The sequence below is a fragment of the Oryx dammah genome, unplaced genomic scaffold (assembly GCF_014754425.2).
Source record: "Oryx dammah isolate SB20612 unplaced genomic scaffold, SCBI_Odam_1.1 HiC_scaffold_16, whole genome shotgun sequence".
NCBI lineage: Eukaryota > Metazoa > Chordata > Mammalia > Artiodactyla > Bovidae > Oryx > Oryx dammah.
Genome location: NW_024070200.1, coordinates 16,398,700 through 16,417,934, shown reverse-complemented (window position 1 = coordinate 16,417,934; position 19,235 = coordinate 16,398,700). Strand labels below are relative to the sequence as shown.

Here is a 19,235-nt window from a genome sequence, read left to right as displayed (position 1 = left end):
AACTCTGTTTTTTGTCAATGGAAGTTTTTTTTTTTTTCTAGTTTTCTTTTCTTACTTGTCTTTCCCTTCCTCCCTTCTTCCTTTCTTCCTGTGCTTCCCTCCCCTCCTCTCCTACTTTTCTTTGCCCATTATGATAATATGGAAAAATCTCAGAAAGTGTCTACTTTTATATTAAAATTGCATTTCATATCTGTTTCACTCTTTTCAACTTTAATAATTTATGTGTTGCCCAGCATTATTTTTTGTCAAGGGAGTTTTTCCTATTCTTTTCCTTCCTTCCTTTCATCTTTTCTTCCCTCCTTTCCTTCTTTCCTCCTTCCTCTCTCCTCCCCTTTTCCTTTCCTCTCTCTCTCTCTGTTTCTTTCTTCTTCCATAGTACCTAATCTACTGGGTTTTGAAAACACGTTCTTTATGTTACAAAGCATGGGCAAACATGACCTCCATGAATTCAGACACAAAAACCCCTAAATATTTGTTTCTTTCTTTAACTAGTTTGGAAATAATGCCAAATTTAAAAAAATAGTAACAGGTAAATGTAAAGGAAGAAAATGCAAGACAAATATCTTATTCCCTTTAAATTATCAAATTACAATGAAATAAAACTTGACTAGTATATTTATCAAATATAGTTGATGTGGAAAATTCAAAACAAAGGCTATTTTATAGGTAGGAATATATGTACCTAAGCAGTAAGCCCCAAACAATAACATCTTTATTACCTTTATCTAAATTTAATCCTTGATGTTTAAATTTGTAGTTAAAATTTTAAAATGTATTTTCCACATGTGAATTATCTCAGAATGGTATGCTTTATATAAATTCCACTTCTAGAGATCAGGAAAATGGTGACATAGTTGTAACAACAGTAGCTATAATATAGATGCTGTAATGTATGCATTATAATATTGAAAGACATTTACCTGCCATCTGTAGCCATGCTATCTTTCCATCCTCCTGTCTCTTTAATACTAGTCTTGGCAGGTACTAGATGGCTCATTGAGATTTCCTGTGGTTTATGACCCAAGCTGACAACTGTGACTTCTTCTTTGTGGCGTTCTGATGGTAATGTCATATAAGAATCACCTTATATCATTTGAGAAGCTGCTGACACAGAGCTCTGGTTTGATGGATGACCTGAGTTTCTGCTATTCCCGTCAGAGGTAAGCAGCAAGTTTTACTGGAAATTATTGGAAGGAGATACAGTGAGGGGGAGAAAGAGAAAGTAATGTACATTGAAAACTGACAAAATGATTTGCTTACAGTTCCGAGCTGGTATAGCTGGGAACGGCAGGGAGGGGGAAAATGTCTCATCAATATTTAAATAGTTGATCATATAACCGACTTGACAGGCCATTTGTAAGGGCAAATTTTAGAGCAGAACTGTAAGCTATGGAGGCCGTTGTGCCCTCACTTGCACTTTTCATATTTCAGGTTTACATAAAACATAAAAGAAATACAATCATGCAATTGTTTTATGTTTTTACACCAGTGATTCTCAAACTGTGTTCCCCAGAAGCAGCATTAGTGTGAGAACTTGTTAGCAAATGCAACGACTAAGACCCCACTCCAGTCATACTGAATCAGAAACTCTAGGGTGGGTTTAGCAATACATGTTTTAGCAATCCCCCAGGTGATTCCAATGCAGGTTCAAATTTAAGACCACTGCCTTCTCAAATCAATATTTGCTGTCTTAATTCCCAAACATGTAATATCCTATGTACACATCGTTGATTTTCTCGAAAGATTTATATAAATAATTTATAACAAGAGAAAATAACACTGGCAAGATTAAGTTAATTAAACTCTATTGCATATAAATACAAAAAATATACACGTGATATGCAATGCTGCTAATAACTTTTAGCAATATAGTAATTACTTTAAAAATATGGTTATAAAGCCACAGATTGGACCACGTTTAGAGTAGAGTAACTCCATTATCAACATGATAATCCCATTCCTCCCTGTAAAATGGCTTACATGTTTATCCAGCTTGCAGTTTAGCATTCCTGGTAATAGAAAGTTCATTACATTGGAAGGCAGCTCAGCTGTTAGCCAATGTACCTTCTGTGGCGGGGGGTAGGGTGGGGGGGATGTAGCTACGTTAAAAAACATAAACAGAGCCTTAAAAACCATCTGAGAACCATGGAAGGAAGGAAAGAAAAAAAAAAAAAAATCTAGAGACGCAGAACCATTCTTAGGTGAGCAAAGAGTCAGCCGGAAGATTTTCCCCTTAGTATATCTGCTGATTCTGGGTGGAGAATTCTGGGCCTTTGATAGAGAAAAGAAAGATCAACTGAATTTTCAGTGGTTCTTTTGAAAAACCTGGAAAATGCAAATGCCTGAAATGTATTGTCAGGTGTTTTTTTTTTTTTTCCTTCACAGAATAATGCTAAATTTTGAGCAAGAAACAGAATGGGGAACAAGGCTAAAAGCTTCTCCAAAGCCACGGAAATGTTTCCACAGTTTTTCAGTGTCCCGTGAACAACTCTAAGAAGTCGTGGAGAGGAGGAAAACAGGAAAGGAGCTTTCCTCAAAAATACTGGCTCTTCCGCATTGCAGAATTTTCTTCAGGAAAACAGAAAAGCTAGGCACATCAAGCAAAAAAGAGTTCGTACCATACATGATAGGCCTAAAAAAAAAAAAAAAAAACTGCTGAAAGAGCTGGAGGAATAAAAGAGACACACCTGCCAGTATTGAGGCATTCAGAAGGCATGGAATTGCTAAAGTTCTGTAAGGAAGCGAGGCGTGGTGAGTCCTGGGCAGTGGATTTGGCCCGCCGCCCCCGCCGCCCCCACCAGCAGTGCCTGGGGTCCTCGAGGCGCACGCACGAGGGGTACCCAGGTGGCGTGGGAACGCATCCAGGGATCAATCTCTTCTTGTGTTGGAAAGGCCTGAGGACTTCCATTATGCAGCTTTTGAAGAATTACCACCCCCTAACCCCACCCTTTCGGTGATACCAGAAGGGCCATAACATGGTCCAAACTGCTAAAGGGGAGCGGTGGTGTCCAGAAGATTACAACAGTGAAGCACCACATCCAGAAGGGCATCCCGCTGGAGCACTGGGCCCACGCCTGGGTGGGGGTGAGCGAAGCCTTGGCCCATATGGAGCGGAACCCTGGCCACTACCACTGTGTTCTCGGAGTAGAGAGTAATGACAGTCTGGAGGAGACCCTCAGAACACACATGAACGGTGCCTTCCCAGACAGCGTAAAGTTCCAGAAGGACGTGGGCCCCTGCTTGCAGAGGACCCTGTATCTCGTGCTGCTAACCGGCCGGCACCACAGCTGTGGCGTGGGTTGTTGCCAGGGAGTGAACTTCATAGCGGGATATCTGATTCTGTGGCTGTTGGACGTCCCAGTTGACGGAATACTTTCAGAGTACTGCGGCCCCTCGATGCTGAGCCCAGGACAAGCCAGGAGGTACCCCCGGAGCTGGCGAAGACCAAGCTGCTAGAAGGGACAGGCACAGCCTGCTATGTACTCCGGTCGTGTTGCGCAGGTTTGTCTGCCTATTTGTAAACCTCCAGGCCATGCTGCTTCGCATCTGGGATAGTCTGTTCAAGGAGGGCTCCAAGTTCACCTTCCAGGAGGCCCTAACCCTCAACAAGCAACATCAGGTGTTGATCTTGAAAGTTAACAGCGTCTCCGACATTTCAAGATCACCAGAGAGAGCTTCCTGACGCAGTGCCGCACCTTCATGCAGACAGTATTCCCAGAGCCTGGGAGCCTGTCCAGGGCCAGCATGATGGGACACTGCCAGCCCGGCTGCAGACACAGGGCTGACTCAGCTGTCTGGGCAAAGGAGCTTCCACCCACCTTCTGCTGCCAAGAACAACAGGGCTACACTCCAGCCAGGAATGGAGCAACTTAATTATCACTCTGTAAAGTTATGACCAAACTACATAGCATATTAAAAAACAGAGACATTACGTTGCCAACAAAGGTCCGTCTAGTCAAGGCTATGGTTTTTCCAGTGCTCATGTATGGATGTGAGAGTTGGACTGTGAAGAAAGCTGAGCACCGAAGAATTGATGCTTTTGAACTGTGGTGTTGGAGAAGACTCTTGAGAGTCCCTTGGGCTGCAAGGAGATCCAACCAGTCCATTCTAAAGATCAGCCCTGGGTGTTCTTTGGAAGGAATGATGCTAAAGCTGAAACTCCAGTACTTTGGCCACCTCATGCAAAGAGTTGACTCATTGGAAAAGACCCTGCTGCTGGAAGGGATTGGAGGCAGGAGCAGAAGGGGACGACAGAGGATGAGATGGTTGGATGGCATCACCGACTCAATGGACATGAGTTTGAGTTGGTGATGGACAGGGAGGCCTGGCATGCTGCAATTCATGGGGTCGAAAGAGTCAGACACGACTGAGCGACTGAACTGAACTGAAAGTACCTCTTCTCTTCATTGTGAGCTGCAAGTCACCTTTCTAGATGTTTTTTTTTTTTAAATCTGAGACATTAATAATATATGAAATGTGAGATGTAAGGACAAAAAAGTCTGTAATTCACAGGAAGTTGAAACCCTCCATAGTCGAAAGCCCATTTGCCTGGCTATCACTGCTGGAGCTATACTGATCTCTTCTTTACCCACTACATTCTACATATGCTTCTTGCTGGTAAGTCCTAAAATGTAAATATACCTTTTACACAAAATGGTAGAGATAGAGGACAGGGAAAAAAGGGTTAATGGACACAAATATGTATATAACAAAGAATATTTGCTACAGTCCTCATTTCTGTAATTGTTCATAAGGTATTTATACCTCCTGCTATTTATAACTTTTTGTATCCATTCCATATCTGCTTTCTCCTCAACCAGATTTCTGGATGTATTTCTAACTTGGTATATATGTAATATGTTAATCCTTTTAGTAATATTTAAATATGATTTCTTTAATTCAGGACAGTTATGGTCTACAACTCTTTTTTCTATGGTAAATTTCAAAATAAACATTTATAAAATATATAAATATAAATATGAATTTATGTTTTACCCTATCTCAATAAAAGGATAAAAGATTAGCCTACAGTAAGTAGTATCCTACAGTAAGTAGTATTCACAAAATTTCAATTTTAGTGTAAATGAAACTTCACACTTAAATATTATCTTCACAATTGAATATATTGGTCTGGTGAATAAAATAATAGTAGGAAACTAAGAAAAGTTAAACTTCAAGTCAAGTATGATAGCATCAGTGCTATATTTCCATTTAACTGTTAATTGACATTGTTACACACTTAAAAATGCTTAGTATTAAAAATGCACTCTATGGGACAGTTTTTACAATTATACATTTTATTGCAGTGGATGCAAAGTTATGTTCTTAATGCCTACGAAGAGAATATCTCTAAAATAAAGTGTGCCTTTATTGAAACTCTTTTCTTTCTATTTTTTTCTTTCAAAATATTGTTGCTTGAGGGGAAAAAAAAAGGACTTCTGTCTGTGGATCAAAGCTCTGTTCTCAGTGGACTCTCATCGACTCTGCTTGCTAAAGAAGAAGTAAGGAGGCTATGGTGGGCGGTAGGTAGAAATAAAAAGGAGACAGTAATGCCCAACAGTTTAGCAATTTCGACTATGTTGCATGTAATATGATTGATCTCTGATGAATCTCCACAGTCTTCTAAATTTCTTCCTAATCATAGTATGCATTTCAGTATTGTATTTCTTTGGAAAGACAATGTTGAGACTAAATTTTCTGTCAAGTTTGCATCAGGTTTTAACAAAGGCTGTGGACTGTTTATCTGAGTCACAACTCTTTTTATATAAGTTAAAAATTAACACTTTTCAAAATAATAAATAAAAATATACATAAAGAAATAGCTTTTTGATGTCTAAGAGGTAGAAAGAGAAGATACAGCATTAGCACAGGTATAAGATGATCAATCTAATAAGACATCAATGTTTTCATCAGATTCAAAGCATGTTACGTTGTCTTTGATGTTATAAAATCACCTGAGTGTTGTGGAAATTTACTTGCTCTGGAAATCAAAAGTTTTGGGTTCAAATCCTGAACATATACTATCTCTGTGACCTTGAACAAGCTGAGCATACTTCTGAATTTCTTCACAAAATTGTTATAAATGTACAAGTCATGTATTCCTCTCATGCTTGTTTGACAAACAAATGGTAAAACCATATCAGACGTTATTTGGCAAAACTACAAAGCACCTTTTGATGTGGGATCTTAGAGAAAGTGATTTTGTGCAGCATATGTGAGATAAATAGGAAATTGTACACAAACAGTGTACATCAGAATCAAATGTCTTGGATTTTAGCTTCATTAGCTTGTGCGTTTCTATACAATGAAAAGTGACTGTCACTGAAAACTAATGAAAAAAATCATTGAATTTGATAAAGATGGTTCTGGAATTGACATCTTTTTCTTTTGTTCAACAGTAATTTTCTAGCTTAGCCTGTGTTTTCTTATTTGTGAAGTGTGGAGGGAGCAGCATTAAACTTTGTGTTGAATAGCATTAAAATGTATAGAATACCAGTAGAGCTTCTAATCCATTGGATGAACTCAGTAGATTTTATTTTTATTTTTCTAGTTAATAAACTTTGTAAAGGTCATACTAAGGAAATTGATAATGAAAATAAGATGGTAAAAATGTATACAGTGTTAAAATTAAGTGCAATGTAAATGCTGATATGCTAAAACAGGTGGTGTAATGGTAGGGAATCCACCTGCCAATGCAGAAGGAGCAAGAGATGCAGATATGATCCCTGGGATGCAGGTATGATCCCTGGGTTGGGAAGATTCTCTGAATAAGGAAATGGCAACCCACTCTGGTATTCTTGCCTGGAAAACGCCATGGGCAGAGGAGCCTGGCGGGCTACAAACCATGAGGTCACAAAGAGTTGGATACCACTGAGTGACTGAACAGACAAATGCAATTTATTTAACAAAGATCTGTTTTCCTATGTACATATTTTGATCTATTTCTTAAAGATGCATTAGCAGAAACCTTAGTGGCCGTAACTGTTGCATGTTGCATCCATACTAATAGTAATAAAATTATTTCTCGTTCAACAGAACTTATATTTTTATCAAAAACAATTGTATTTCTCTTTCTAATTCAGGTTGGTATTTCCCTAAGGTAGTCTGGTTTGGAGAACTGTACTTTCTAAAAGATCAATCAGCATCTTCTCTGTGAAACTGTAGAACATATACTCTCCAACTGTCTAGGTTTAACAAGCCTTGACCAGTTCTCAGTTGATTCCTTTGCTGTACTAATAACCTCAGGATCCAGCAACATCCCGGGCACTCTGCCACACCGTCTGTTCACTATCAACAAATGTTGCCAATCAGTTTGATCAAGTGTCACAAAGGTCAATGTCTTGCAGCTTTTGCTAAAAAAGAAATGCCTAAGAAGAATATTCTCACTTTCCTCTTATTATCTTTTAAGACTTGCTTTTTAAAATGTGTTCCTATTAAATACTGAACAGAAACAAAATATATATAAACTATATGATAGATGCAAAGTATTTAACATAGAACTAGCTAAATAGTGAATGCTGAAAAACTTAACTATTATTAGAAATAATATGCACCTAAAAATGTATTTTCAGACTTAAAAGAATTTTTAGAAATTTAAGAAAGAATTTTAGAAATATAAAGAGATACAGATATATTTGAACTTCCTCTAGCCCATTTAATTTCATTTATTCTCCAAGGAAACTGCAATCCTGAAGTTAGTATGGTTTATGCATATGCAGATTTTTATATTGATACGTTTATATACTAGTTTATTCTTTATATCTGTGCATACTTTATTAAACCTAAACCAAAACAATTATAGTTCATAAAAAAAGAATAATCTGAAGCATAGATTCAGAATTTGATCATAGTACCCATTACATAGGGGCATCTATTTATGCTCTTTTGAGAAGAGTATTTTTGCCAAGATTTGGCATTGTCAGCCTTTTCACTTTTTTATCAGGCTATTGGGAATAAAATGGTGAATTTTAATGTGTTTTAAGAATTATTTACAATGTCAAGCATCCTTTTTGAGGTTTATGGGCCACATGTGATTTCTTTTCTGCAAAATGCTTCTTCATGACTTTTGATAATTATTTTCTTGGCTTGTTTGTGCTTTCACCAATTGAAATAGTGTAGATGCTTATATGTTTTGCATATAAATATAATTTATTTTCTTACAAATATCCACTAATGGCTTGCCCAATTATTCTTATTTTGGTGCTATGAAAGTCATATGATACTTTTCATATTAATACTCTCAAAATTGTCAACTTTTAATTCCTTTTGATACAGATTTGTTAACAATATTTTCCAACTCAAAGATAAATAAATAGAAATTTCTACAAGTTTTTCTAGCTAAAATTTGATTTTCCACAGTTTAGCATTTAAAATGTATTTTTTTCATAGAATGAAGAGTAAATGCATTTTCCATAGATATAAAATTTGCCTCAGCACCATTTACCAGATAGTTTATGTTGTTGTTGTTCAGTTGCTAAGTCATGTCCGACTCTTTGTGACCCCATGGATTGCAGCACACCAGGCTTCCCTGTTCTTCACTATCTCTGAGTTTGCTCAAACTCATGTACATTGGTACAGTGACACTATCTAACCATCTCATCCTCTGTTACCCCCTTCTTCTCCTGCCATCTATCTTTCCCAGAATCAGGGTCTTTTTCAATGAATCGGCTCTTCACCACAGGTGGCCAAAGTATTGGAGCTTCAGCTTCACTATCAGTCCCTCCAATGGATATTAGGGTTGATTTTCTTTAGGACTGACTGAAATGATCTGCATGCAGTCCAAAGGACTATCAAGAGTCTTCTCCAGCATCACAATTCAAAAGCATCAATTCTTTGGCGCTCCAGCTACCACATCCATACATGACTACTGGAAAAACCAGAGCTTTGACTATAAGGACCTTTGGTGGCAAAATGATGTCTCTGCTTTTTAATATGCTGTCTAGGTTTATCATAGCTTTCCTTCCAAGGAACAAGCATTTTTCAATTTCATGGCTGCAGTTACCATTTGCAGCGATTTTGGAACCCAAGAAAATAGCTGTTTCAACTTTTTCCCCTTCTGTTTGCATTGAAGTGATGTGACCAGATGCCATGATCTTAGTTTTTAGAATTTTGAGTTTTAAGACTACTTTTCATCTCTTTCTTTAAGAAGCTCTGTAGTTCCTCTTCACTTTCTGCCATTAGAATGGTATCATCTGCATATCCGAGGTTGTTGCTATTTCTCATGGCTATCTTGATTCCAGCTTGTGATTTATCTAGCCCAGTATTTCATATCCACCCTTGTATATAAGTAAAATAAGCAGAATAACAATATACAGCCTTATTGTACTCCTTTCCCAATTTTGAACCAATCCATTGTTCCATGTCCGGTTCTAATTGTTGCTTCTTGATCTTCATATAGGTTACTCAAGCGACAGTCAAGGTGGTCTGGTATTCCCATCTCTTTAAGAAATTTCTGCAGTTTGTTGTGATTCACATAGTCAAAGGCTTCAGAGTAGTCAATAAAGCAGAAGTTGATGTTTTTCTGAAATTCCCTTGCTTTTTCTATGATAAAGCAGGTGTTTAGTTTGGTCTCTGGTTCCTTTGCCTTTTCTAAGTCCAGCTTGTACATCTGGAAGTTCCTGGTTCAACTACTGCTGAAGCCTAGCTTGAAGGATTTTTGAGTATTGTCTTGTTAACATGTGAAATTAACGCAGTTGTATAGTAGTTTGAACATTCTTTGGCATTGCCTTTTTGGGGGATTAATATGAAAACTGGCCTTTTCCAGTCCTGTGGCCAATGCTAAATTTTCCAAATTTTCTGACATGTTAAGTGCAGTGCTTTAACAGAACCCCAAAATCTGGTGAACAGTTTTAAGTAGTTAATAGACTTTGCTAGGATGGATACTAAAGACAGAAAAAAATAGATATTCAATTGCATATATTTTCAAATTAACTGTAAAATGTTTGAGTAAATATTAAATTGTCTCAGTTTCAGCCCCTCTGATTTACAAATTTAGCAAACAGAAATAGAAGAGGCTCAGATAAATTTGAAATTCATGTAGGCAATGAATACTTTCCTACTCTAAGTGTTTCTTAAATAGTGCATGAACATACACTTAAATAAATCTACTTTTTATCTTAAATTCAATTTACAACAAGTTCTGTGTTTTATCTAGCAACACCATTCTTACTGAAACAAAAATATAAAATTAATATTTTGATGATTCTAATTGAAAAAGGAAAGTTAATCGTATAAATTAATTGTGGAAAATTCTCAAAGATGAAAATTTTAAAGTAAATTTGAATAGTTAAAATTTCAAATGTATTTTTTGGGAATTTGCGTCATTTACTACTTGATTTTGCACTGGTCTTTTGAGATACTCCATATGTGAAGTTTAGCAAAATTTCATTATTTTTAATGGCTGAGTAGTTTCCATTACAAATAGAGAAAATTTCCTCTTCTGGGGCTCTAAAATCACTGTAAATGGTGACTGCAGCCATGAAATCAGGAGATGTTTGCTTCTTGGCAGGAAAGCTATGACAAACTTAGACAGTGTGCTGAAAAGCAGAGACATTATTCTGCTGACAGTGGTCCATATTGTCAAGGCTGTGGCCTTCCCAGTGGTCATATATGGTTCTGAGAGCTGGACCATAAAGAAGGCAGAGCACCAAAGAATTGATGCCTTCGAACTCTGGTGCTGGAGAACACTCCTGAGAGTTACTTGGACAGCAAGGAGATCAAACTGTTTAATTTAAGGGAAATCAACCCTGAATACTTGTTGGAAGGACTGATGCTGAAGTTGAAACTCCAGCATTTTGGTCATCTGATGCGAACAGCTGATTCATTGGAAAAGTCCCTGATGCTGGGAAAGATTGAGGGCAGAAGGAGAAGAGGGCAACATAGGATGAGATGTCTAGATGGCATCACTGATGCAATGGACATGAATTTGGGCAAACTTCAGGATGTGGTGAAGGAGAGAGAGGCCTGGTGTACTTCAGTCCATGGGGTTGCAAAGAGTCAGACATGACTGGGCGATTGAACAACTATGGAGTATGTACACCACATCTTTATCTATCCATATGTAGATGGACACCTAGGTTGCTTCCATGTCTTGGCTATAGTAAATAATGCCACTTCAGTGTTCAACATTGAAGTCCATGCGTCTTTTTGTTTAGCGTTTTCATCTATTCTGGATATATAACCAGGGGTGGGATTGATGGATCATATGATAACCCTGTTATTAATTTCCAAGGAACCTCCAATATGTTCTCCATAGTTGCTGCACCACTCTATAGTCCCACTAACAATGTAGGAGTTTCCCTTTTTTCCATATCCTCTCTAACATTTATTATTTGTAGACCTTTTGATGATGATCATTCTGACTGGTGTGAAGTGCTGCTTCATTGTAGGTTTGATTTGTATTTCTTAATAATTAGCAATGTTGAACATCTTTTCATGTGCCTGTTGACATGTCTTCTTTAAAGAAATGTCTATTTATATCTTCTGCCCATTTTTGTTTTTAATTAATTTTTTTTTTTTTGTAACTGAGTTATATGAGCTGTTTGCAGTATTTTGGAAATTAAGCCACACTCTGTCACATCATTTGCAAGTATTTTCTCCCAGTCTATAAGTTATCTTTATTGTTGTTTATGGTTTCCTTTGCCTTATTTTTGTATTTATTTATTTTGCCTTGGGAGTCCAACATAAGACAACATCGTTACAATTTATGTCAGAAATATTTAAGTCTTTAAACGATTTTGAGTTTATTTTTCTGTTTGGTGTAAGGGTATATGAGGGTGTGTTTGAATTTCATTGAGTTACTAATACATACAGCTGTTCAACTTTTCCAACACCACTGCTGAAGAGACTATCTTTTCTCCATTGTATATTCTTGTCTCCTCTGTTGAAGATTTGTTGGCCATAGGTGTGTGGATTTGTTTCTGAGCTTGCTATTCTGTTCCATTGATCCATGTCTGTTTTTGTGCCAATAGCGTACTGTTTGGTTACTGTAGCTCTGTATTGTCCGAATTCTGGGAGAGTCATACCTCTAGCTTTGTTCTTTTCCCTCAAGATTGTTTTGGCAATTCTGCCTTTTTGTGGTTCCATATAAATTTTATGATTATTTGTTCTAGTTCTTAGTTTTCTTTTTTGGTAAAGGCTTTGTTTGGTTTTGGTATCAGAGTGATGGTGGCTTTATAGAATGACTTTGAGAGTGTTTTCTTTCATGTTTTGGAAGAGTTTGAGACGGTTCCATATAATTTCTCCTTTGTATGTTTGGTAGGATTCCCCAGTGAAGCCTGAATTTTGTCTTCAGGGAGTTTGAATAGATCCTTTTATCATTACAAATGATAATAAATCAAGTCATTTTATCATTATAATAAATGAAATAATATACACATATAGTAGATTATATATAATATATAAAAAATGAAATAAAATAATTATTTTATCATTATAAATGATTATAAATGGCTCAGATAGTAAAGAATCTGCCTGCAATGTAGGAGACCCAAGTTTGACCCCTGGGTCAGGAAGGTCCCTGGAGAAGGGAATGGCAACCCACTCCAGTATTCTTGCCTGGAGAATTCCATGGACAGAGGAACCTAGTGGGCTAGAGTCCATGGTGTCTCAAAGAGTCAGACATGACTGAGCAACTAACACTTTTATAATTATACAGTGTCCATATTTATCTTTTTTATGTCTTTGTTTTACAACCTATTTTGTCTGATATGAATATTGCCTCCCCCCATTTCTTGGCATTTCCATTTGCATGAAATATCCTTTTCCATCCCTTTACTTTCAATCTATGTGTGTCCTTCACCCTAAAGTGGGTCTTTGTAGGTATCATGTTGAAGGGGCTTGTTTTATTATCCCTTCTGCAACTTTGTATCTTTTGATGAGCACATTTAGTCTATTGATATTTAAGGTAATGCTTGATACCTGTGTATTTATTGCAATATTAAACCTAGTTTCCCAGTTCATTTTGTATTTCTTCTTTCTTCCTCTTGTTTTCTTTTTCCTTTTTTGGCTTGATGGTTTTCTTTTATATTATGCTTGAGTTCTCTTCTTTTTGGTTTTTGTGAATCTATTTGTATGTTTTTTGATTTGCAATTACCCTAGTGTTCAAGTATGTTAGCACATTACTATATCTTCTTACTTTAAATTGGTAGTCATATGAGCTGAAACCCATTCAAAAAATAATTTTCTTTTTTCCCTCCCCACTTTATGCTTCTGATGTCCTATTTTATATTTTCATTTCATTTATAATTACTTTCACAATTTTTAAATTTTTTATTTTAATTCTTTGTACTAGCTTATTTTTTGCTTCATGGATCACAACTTTGTCATGATGAAGGGGCTTATGTAACTCAGTGAAGCTATGATCTATACTGTGCAGGGCCACTCAAGATAGATGGGTCATAGTGAAGAGTTCTGGCAAAACATGGTCCACTGGAGTAGGAAATGGCAACATACTCCAGTATGCTTTCCTGGAAAGCACCATGGACAGTGAGAAAAAGCAAAAAGATATGACACCTGAAGATGAGCCCCCCAGAATGGAAGGTGCCCTATATACTACTGGGAAAAGCAGAGGGCAATTACAAATATCACTAGAAAGAATAAAGTGGCTGGGACAAAGTGAAAATGATGCTCAACTGTGAATGTGTCTGGTGGCGAAAGTAAAGTCTGATGCTATAAAGAACAATACTACGATGGAACATGGAATATTAGGTCCATGAAGTGAAGTGAAGTCGCTCAGTGGTGTCTGACTCTTTGTGACCCCATGGGCTGTAGCCTACCAGGCTCCTCTGTCCATGGGATTTTCCAGGCAATAGTCCTGGAGTGGATTGCCATTTCCTTCTCCAGAGGATCTTCCCAACCCAGGGATTGAACCTGGGTCTCCCGCATTGTAGACAGACGCTTTACCATCTGAGCCACCTGCAATGGAACATGGAATATTAGGTCCATGAATTAAGTTAAATTGGACATGGTTGAGTAGGAGATGGCAAGAATGAACATTGACATCTCAGGAATCATTGAACTAAAATGGATGTAAATGGGAGAATTTAATTCAGATGACCATTATACCTACTACTGTGGGGAATAATCCCTTAGAAGAAATGGAGTAGCCCTTATAGTCAATAAAAGAATCCAAAATGTAGTACTTGGGTGCAGTCTCAAAAACAACAGAATGATTTTGGTTCATTTCCATTGCAAATCATTCAACATCACAGTAATCCAAGTCTATGCCCCAAATACTGGTGCTGAAGAAGCTGAATTTGATGGGTTTTATGAAGATATACAACACCTTCTAGAATTAATACTGAAAAAAAGTCCTTTTCATTACAGGACATTGGAATACAAAAATAGGAAGTTAAGAGATACCTGGAATAACAGGGAAGCTTGGCCTTGAAGTTCAAAATGAAGCAGAGCAAAGGCTAACAGAAGTTTTTCATGAGAACATGCTGATCATAGCATACACCCTTTTGTGATAATCCAAAAATAACAGCTCTAAAAATGGACATCAACAGAGAGTCCAACACCAAAATCAGATTGATGATGTTCTTTTCAGACAAAAACAGAGAAGTTTTATACAGTCAGCAAAAACAAGACCTGGATCTGACTGTGGCTCAGATCATGAGCTCCTTATTGGAACATTCAAGCTTAAATTGAAGAGAGTAGGGAAAACCATTAGGCCATATGGGTGTGATCTAAATCAAATCCCTTATGATTATCCAGTGGGGATAATGGATAGATTCAAGAGATTAAATCTGGTAGAGAGCCTGAAGAACTATGGATATAGGTTCTTAACATTGTACAGGACGCAGTGACCAAAACCACCACAATGGTGTCACTCACTTAGAGCCAGGCATACTGAAGTGTGAAGTCAAGTGGGTCTTAGGAAGCATTACTGTGAACAAAACTAGTGGAGCTGATGGAATTCCAGCTGAGCTATTTTAAATCCTAAAAGATGGTGCTGTTTAAGTGCTGCATTCAATATGTCAGCAAATTTGGAAAACTCAGCCGTGGCCACAGGACTGAAAAGGTCAATTTCACTCCAATCCCAAAAAGAGCAATGCCAAAGAATATTCCAACCACTGTAGAATTGTACTCATTTCACATGCTAACAAGGTTATGCTCAAAATCCTTCAAGCTAGGCTTTAGCAGTTTGGGAACTGAGAACATACAGACACACAAGCTGAGGTTAGAAAAGGCAGTGGAACCAGAGGTCAAATTGTCAAAATTGGTTGGATCATGGAGAAAGCAAGGAAATCCCAGAAAAACATCTGCTTCATTGACTACGCTGAAGCCTTTGACTGTATAGATCACAACAAAAAAAAAAAAGAAAGAAAGAAAAGAAAAAGCTGTGGAAAATTATTAAAGAGACATGAAGACAGGAATACCAGGCTACCTTAATTGCCTTCTGAGAAACCTGTATATGGGTCAAGAAATGACAGTTAAACTGGACCTGGAAGAGTGGACTTATGCAAAATCGGGAAAGGAGTACTACAAGGCCATGTTTAGTCACCCTGTTTATTTAACTTGCATGCAGAGTGCTTCATGAGAAATACCAGAATGGATGAATCACAAGCAGGAATCAAAATTGCTGGGAGAAATATCAGCAACCTCAGATATGGAGATGATATCACTTTTATGGCAGAAAGCAAAGAGGAACTAAAGAGCCTCTTGATAAGGTGAAAGAGAAAAGTGAAAAAGTTGACATGAAACTCAGCATTGAACAAGCTAAGATCATGGCATCCAATCCAATCACTTCATGACAAATAGAAGGGGAAAAAGTGGAAACAGCAACAGACTTTTATTTTCTTTGGCTACAAAATCCCTATGGATGATCACTGCAACCATGAAATTAAAAGCCACTTCCTCCTTGAAAGGAAAGCTATGACAAACCTAGACAGCACATTAAAAAGCAGAGACATTGTTTTATCAACAAAGGTCCTTGGAGTCAAGGCTATGATTTTCCCATGCATAGATGTGAGAGTTGGACCATAAAGAAGACTGAGCACCAACGAATTGCTGCTTTCAAATTGTGGTGCTGGAGAAGACTCGTGAGAGTCCATTGGACAGCAAGGAATCAAACCAGTCCATCCTAAAGGAAATCAACTCTAAATATTTGTTGGAAGGACTGATGCTGAAGCTGAAGCTCCAATACTTGGCCAACTGATGCAAAGAGCCAACTCACCAGAAAAGACCTGGATGCTGGGAAGGATTGAAGCAAAAGGAGAAGAGGGCAGCAAAGAATTAGATCATTAGATAGCATTACCAACTCAATGGACATGAATTTGAGCAAACTTCAGGTGATAGCAGAGGACAGAAGAATCTAGCAGGCCAAGTCCACAAAGTCTCAGAGCTCTGCATGAATTAGAACTGAACAACAACACTGGCTTATTTAAGCGATCTAAAATCTTTTTATATATTTGGGGTTTTTTTCTATTGTGATTTTTCATTTCTTCCAGATCCTTGTGTTACTGGGAAAGAATGTTTGCTTTGACTAGTGCAGTGTGTTCTCTTGGAAAAACTCTTTTAGCCTTTGACCTGCTTCATTTTGTTCTCCAAGGCCAAACCTGCCTGTTACTACAGGTATCTCTTGCCTTCCTACTTTTGTATTCCAGTGCCCTGTGATAAAAAAGGACATCTTTTTTTTTTTTTTTTTTTTTTGGTGAATAGGAACTAAAGAGCCTCTTGATAAAGGTGAAAGTGGAGAGAAATAAAAGAAAAAAAAAAAACTGGCTTAAAACTCAACATTCAAAAAACTAAGATCAAAGTATCCAATCCCATAACTTGATGGCAAATAGATGGGGGAAAAAATGGAAACAGTGATAGACTTAATTTTCTTGGGCTCCAAAATCACTGTGGATTGTGATTGCAGCCATGAAATTAAAAGATGTTTGGATACTTATGACTGATTCATGTTAATGTTTGGCAGAAATCAACACAATACTGTTATGCATTTTCCTTCTATTAAAAATGAATAAATTTTAAAAAAGTTCTCCTTGGAAGGAAAGCTATGACAAACCTAGATAGTATCTTAAAAAGCAGAGACATCACTTTGCTGACAAAGTTTCATCTACTCAGTGTTATGGTTTTTGTCAGTAGTTTTATATGGGTGTAATATCCAACCAGTCCACTCTGAAGGAGATCAACCCTGGGATTTCTTTGGAGGGAATCTTGCTGAAGCTGAAACTCCAGTACTCTGGCCACCTCATGTGAAGGGTTGACTCAATGGAAAAGACTCTGATGCTGGGAGGGACTGTGGGCAGGAGGAGAAGGGGACGACAGAGGATGAGATGGCAGGATGGCATCACTGACTCGATGGACATGAGTCTGGGTGAACTCCGGGAGTTGGTGATGGACAGGGAGACCTGGTGTGCTGCGATTCATGGGGTCGCAAAGAGTTGGACATGACTGAGTGACTGAACTAAAGAGTTGGACAATGAAGAAGGCTTAGCACCTAAGAATTAGTACTTTTTAACTGTGTTGCTGGAGAAGGCTCGTCAGAGTCTCTTGGACAGCAAGGAGATCAAACCAGTCAATCTTCAAGGAATCGACCCTGAATATTCATGGGGAGGACAGCTGCTGCTAAAGCTCCAATACTTTGACCATCTGATGAGGAGAGCTGACTCATTGGAAAAGACCCTGATGCTGGAAAAAGATTGATGGCAGGAAGAGAAGGGAGTGACAGAGGATGAGATGGTTGGATGGCATCACCAATTCAATAGACATGAGTTTGAGCAAACTCCCAGAGATAGTGAAGGACAGGGAAGCCTAGTGTGCTATAGTCCATAGGGTTGTAAAGCATCAGACATAACTTAGTGACTGTACAACAACATTGATCCTTGCTTCTTTTCTGTTTAAAAACACTTTTTAATATACTTCTTTAGAATATATTTAATATTGCTGTATTCTTTTAGTTTTTGCTTGTCTAAGAAATTTTTTCTCTCTCGTATCTTATGATAATCTTCCTAGCTAGAATATCCTACTTGCAGGGTTTTCCCTTTTAGGATTTTGAATATATCTTTTGAATTCTTCCTGAATTGCAGTGTTCTGCACAGAAATCAGCCAATAGCCTTTTGTTGTTCCTTTGTAATTAACTCTTGTTTTCTCTGCTGCGTTTTAGAATTTTCTCTTTCACTTTTGCCATTTTAATTATAATATATGTTGGTGTAGGTCTGTTTGGGTTCATTTGTTTGGCACCTTTATTATTTCCTGTACCTGGATATCTGTTTCTTTCTTTAGGTTTCAGAAGTTTTCAGCCACAATTTCTTTAAATACCTTTTTTATCCCCCTTACTCTTTCTTCTCCTTCTAAGATCTTTATGCATAGATCAGCATGCTTATTATCTCATACATCTCACATGTTGTTTTCATGTGTCTGCTAAACTCTATAGTATCAATTCCATAAATAGTTTTTGAATGAAAGTTACTGGCATATCAGATCATATTTGGATTTGAATACTAGCTAGGTATTGACTTTGAGCAAGATACACATAGAGACACACTTTTACACACTTAATGGATTGATGTCGACATTACAAGGATGTTATGACTAAATGGAGATAAAATGTCTAGCATCGTGTGAGTACAATTAATATTTTTCATGTGTTTAAATAAAATTGAAAATAAAAACTGAAGAATAATCTTAGCTCTTTTCTAAAATGCCTTTTGACTTGTGCATGATGTAAAAAAGTTCTGGTTAGCCTGATTCAAGACTACATGTCTTTATATTTTGTAGATTGATTTGACTTAGTAAACATTTTTCAAATAGCAAATATAAAACATATTTTATACATTAACTGTACTTAGCTTTATGCATTATAATTACTGATTTATTAATTTGAATTTTCTTCAAGTATTATGTTACCTTTTGTATAATTTAGAAATATGTTGATATAGAATTCATCTCATAAAGTAAGGCAAATACAGTTATAATGCCAATATAGTGATAAAATAAAGGATATACCATCATTTCCAATAAATTTTTAAAGGAAAGTAGATTTACTTACATAATATATGTTGATGGCTATCTTCAGAGTATGAAACTCTCCATGGTATTGAAATATTCCATTTCCTTTCTGGTATTTGCTATAAATGTGCATGACAACTGCTTTCATGAAGGTGAACAATGGAATAACATTTTAATCCTCACTCTGAAAGAGGGATTGGTCACAGAGAAAAGTGACTTCAATTATTTTCTAAAAAATAAAAGGTGAAGGAAATTGTACTGCTTATAGTATGGTCATT

The 19,235-nt window shown here is 37.1% G+C and overlaps 1 pseudogene; it reads left to right on the top strand.

Annotated features, from left to right (window-relative positions):
• Positions 1 to 1,059: 1,059 nt before the first annotated feature.
• On the top strand, positions 1,060 to 3,873 carry LOC120875316 (annotated as a pseudogene).
• Positions 3,874 to 19,235: the final 15,362 nt, after the last annotated feature.